This window comes from Silene latifolia, chromosome 1, assembly GCF_048544455.1.
Source record: "Silene latifolia isolate original U9 population chromosome 1, ASM4854445v1, whole genome shotgun sequence".
NCBI lineage: Eukaryota > Viridiplantae > Streptophyta > Magnoliopsida > Caryophyllales > Caryophyllaceae > Silene > Silene latifolia.
The window spans coordinates 67,680,358-67,685,189 of NC_133526.1; the positions used below are offsets into that span (position 1 = coordinate 67,680,358).

The 4,832-nt window shown below is 44.4% G+C and overlaps 1 non-coding gene across 1 annotated transcript; it reads right to left on the bottom strand.

Moving 5' to 3' along the window:
- Positions 1–249: 249 nt before the first annotated feature.
- On the bottom strand, positions 250–356 carry LOC141618473 (small nucleolar RNA R71). The gene has a single exon (XR_012531406.1). It is a non-coding gene; the product is annotated as a small nucleolar RNA R71 (small nucleolar RNA).
- Positions 357–4,832: the final 4,476 nt, after the last annotated feature.

Below are 4,832 nucleotides of genomic sequence, written 5' to 3' on the forward strand. Positions count from 1 at the left end.
AACCAATTTGGGGGGATGCCTAGTGAAGACCCTCACTCTCACATGGAGACTTTTTGTGACTATTGTGATGCGATTTCACAAACCGGTGTAACTCAAGACCAAATTCGATGGGTCTTATTTCCTTTTTCTCTAATTGGCACCGCAAAACAATGGTTGAAAGGCCTTGATAAGGCTACTCTTGGAATTGACTCTTGGAAGAAGTTGGCTCTAGCTTTCTACAAAAAGTTCTACCCACCGGAAAAGACTAACATGCAAAGAGCTCAAATTACGGGTTTTAAGCAAAGGGATGAAGAATCTTTGTATGAAGCTTGGGAGCGATTCAAAGGGATTTGTCGCTCATGTCCTCATCATGGACTTAGCGAGTGGTTCTTGGTACAACAATTTTGGAATGGTCTTTATGAAGACTCAAGAAACATTCTCAACATGAGATCAAATGGTATGTTCACCGAAGTTGACGATAATCAAACTTGGAACAAGATTGAGGAAATGGCTGTAACACCCCCGCACACCAGAACGCCTTACCAAGGACCATTCCAGTATATGACGGTGTCACCATCTCGGTTTCCCGAGGAGGTAGATCAAATTAGACAATACAAGAACAATATTATACCATTAGAATATCTGTTACAATACCATTCTATTCAAGGTCCCTAAAATAAAGTTCAATTACAACACTTGTGATTCTACATCTCTAGACCAGTGGCGTGATGACTCGATCCCTCCAATCCCAGCAGCAGTAATCAACAATACCTGCTAAACCAACTGCTCACCATCCCCGAATGGATCACCGTAGATACCACAAAACCACACGGGGTCAGTACTGACTAATCAAATATAAGATAAGACAATAAAGTAAACAGCTGATCATCCACCATCTCAACCTTACCGCATCGTACCATAACCGACTACACCGCGAAGGGTGTAGCCCTGCCAGGTTACCCATCGCAACAAAACCCTCGCCGCCATGGGTGACCGCAGTCCATTCCCACCTAGTCCAGCTCATCAACGAGCGACTAACAATCCCCGTCCCTTAATGTGCACATCCCCTCCCGTGACGGGTTCCACGGAGGGCGAACTAGGGTGTGAAGCCACTCCCATAAGTGACTCCACCACAATCACACCCACAAAGATCACAAATTGTCACACCACAACGATATCATCACCCCAACAACCATACTCCGATGATCAGTAGACAAACACAAATTACAATACAATCATAATCTCAAATCAATTAACAAGAGACCGAGTAGGAGACCCTACCTCATTGCAAAGCATGAAAGACTTCCAACTACAGACCGCACGACTCCAATAAGCACCCTAACAATGATAACCATATCCTATTACACGACTATACTCAAAGAATCATTCAAAAGGGCACAAGGCAGAAACTTACCTAACCTTGCACATCGGTGACGACATAGACAACCACCACCAACGTCCTCCTTGCTCCGCGAATCCCGACATTCCCATGGTAGGGGTTTAGGCTAATTTCTTTAAGGTATGAGGCTATGGAGTGATAGAGTAGGGTGATGGTCTAGGGTTAGAGAAAGAGAAACTGTCGAGGAAATGAGAAAATAGAAATGAATCTCGCGAACTCGCATTTATAATAACGCGTCGACAAAGAAACCATACTCGGTCGAGTATAGGAATACTCGACCGAGTAGACTCCACTCGGTCGAGTATTGGTGATACTCGGCCGAGTGGCCTCAGCTAGGTCGAGTAACTAACCTATACGTCTTCTATTACCAGTCTGATCCCTCACCCAATCACCCCTAAGGTCTGTTTGGTCAACAAGATCGGTCAACAACGTTCCTACAATTCCTGGGTGTTACAATCTTCCCCCCTTAAAAGAACTTCGTCCCCGAAGTTCAGCCCGTACGACACTCCCCGCAAGATTACGTACCATGACCTTAACCACCTTCACAAAGGTACACAAATTCACACTATCCATACATTACCATCAGCCATCTTATTCAACAACAATCGCTTATCACAGCTACCCTTCCAAACAATGCTACTCACTAACTTACACATATACATACGGAGTTTAGCGAAAATTCCTATGCCTTATTTTGCCAAATATGGCACCACTATTATTGACCCTAAAACACGTATGCAACCCATTTTCAAAACAGTAGTCAACCCTATACTTACACAAGTATGCAATTGTAACACTTTACACAATGTAAGAAAACCATACACAAATGTAAACTACCACGTTCCGTACGCTTATATTAAATATACAATCACCACATTCCGAACACGTATACCAATTATCATCAATTGAATCGAATCTTCATATTACTTGACACCCTTGCGCCATATAATTTTCATATTAATTGAATACAACATAGATGCGGCTTAAAGAAAACATAATTGTAATCCAGTAATTCCGAATGTGAACACACCTAACATACATATGATTCCCAATCATAAAATTAAATACTTACACATAAATAAAATACATATTTCATAAATAAAATACTTATCATAAAAATTGAGTTGAGACATCCGTGTATAGTATAATCTTCATATTACCCGAATACAACATAGCTACCGCTTCAAGGAAACATGAACATAAATTCCGAATGTTAACTATAAATTCCGAATGTTAACTACATACATGTGATTCCAAAGTCATAGGTATAACTAAACACATATTTTACATAATTCAATACTTAATTCCGCGACATTACTCTTCCCCCCTTAAAGGAACTTCGTCCCCGAAGTTCACTACCAACCAAAGCTAATACGTAGTATATCTCCCTTTATGACATCGCACACTTATGACTTATAAAGACCGAGACATTTCGGCACCCCACTAATGTATAACGACTCAATATAATTAATGAGAGTCTTATGCGTAACTCAATGAGGCAATTATCACTGCAATCAAATATATACCCATATAAAACTTATTACCATTACTACACTGGCTGCGTATGGTGCTACCTTTCACATAATTTAATGATTCGAGTCTTCCTCCCCTAACCACTTAAGTTCCCGACAACCAAGCAATGCCATAAAACGAAACATTCTCAATCACGTATCCGTGATACAACTATCATTCATCTATGCGGCATGTTATAGTATAAAAATAACAAAATAAGATATGAACCACTCTCTCATACAGTTATCATATAACCTTCACCGTGCCTTCACATTACATCAACATTCGGCCGAGTACGAAGGCTACTCGGTCGAGTAAGCAATACTCGGTCGAGTATATTTGTATACTCGGCCGAGTGAGCTCCACTCGGTCGAGTACTGCTTATACTCAGCCGAGTTATCATAACCAGATGGCGTTTTAACGACATTACTTAGAGTATTCACAATCAACCTGCACAAAATTCTTCGCAGCAATATCAAGCACAACAAATTCCTGCCATAGTCGACATTCAACACATCTGCCTACGATAATTTAGTAACTAACGGCCTTATGGCCAAATACAGTCATCCAACGAGAGATACCAAATTCCGAAAGCAACATCCAAAGAAGAAGCAATAAATCCGACACAACAAAACAAGTCCATCACTACTAAATAAATCTAACATCCAAGAAATCAACTAAATAGTCTAACAACCTAAGATCGAAGAACGAGGACCTCCTCCATGTCATCACCACCACCGCGCCGAAGTACTGCACTGAACTCCCCGCACCCGAAAACCTGCTGCTGCCGAGTAGTCCCCTCCTAGTCGATCGCTGGAGTTGGCTCCCCACGGTCCTGCGAGGTAGCCAAACTCAGTCTCCTCTGGAGGTCTCCAGAAACTCGGGTCCACCCCATAACTGTGGAACACTATCGTATCCACTCCCGGTCCTCTCCACCAGACAAGCTGTGCTAACTCAGTCCCGATGCCCTGATTAAGGGTCATCTCGTGTAGGTTGCGGAGCACCAAAGTAGAAGAGATCCGCTCAGCCAGCTCATGAGGCTGCATCCTAGGGTCATGCACCGTAGGGTACGGCGAGTACTGATAAGGATGGTAAGGGTAGGAGTCGGGGGCAGAGTAAGAGGGCTCAGACACAACCGGGTCTACCCTAGGCTGCCTAACTCCACGACTCTCCCTAGGTGGGGGAGGTGCCTGCTGCTGTCCCTCATGTACGGTGACAGGCTCAGGTAAGTCCAGGAGAATCCGTGGGTCAATCAGGTAAGACTGGGGAACAAGTCTAGGAATGCCACAAGGCTCCCACTCGGCCAAATGATCAACAACAGGGAGATGAGCTGGGTCCGAAAGCACCATCCACATAGTCCCTCTCACCCTCCAAGCATACGACCCATCATCCATCTTCCTCAACCATCGGTTCGACGCGCCAATATCAAGCGTCCATAGTGGGTACAACCTCAACATACTCATTCCCCTCGGGAGGTGGGGCCTCAAAGTCGGTCGGTCGGCCGAGCTAGGCGGGTCACTATGGCCCCGCAAGCAATGAATCGGGTCTCGGTCGTGCCATGCGCTCCAGACTAGAGCACACTATACCAGGAGCACTGTAGTAAAACGGTTTCCAGCGGTGGAGGTTAAGGTAAGACATAAGGAGCATGACTTCGTGAGAATTGAGCTTACTCACGTCCTCTCTCGAGTACAACAAACAGGTCATCATCCTTAGAAACATACGAAGGGACACGTGCTGAATGTCATTAATCAACATGGCACTGACGCTAGGGGCGGGTCCGCCATCAAATACGGAAGGTGCCGAGGTGCGCCACTGTTCTTGGCCACGTCACTAAGGTAGTCATCATCCTCGGCCTCTAAACCCAAATGGTCAGCCAACTCGTCAAGGGTAAGCTCATGATCCTCATTCATGAGACGAAAAGAGACGGTTTTGCCCTTCCTAT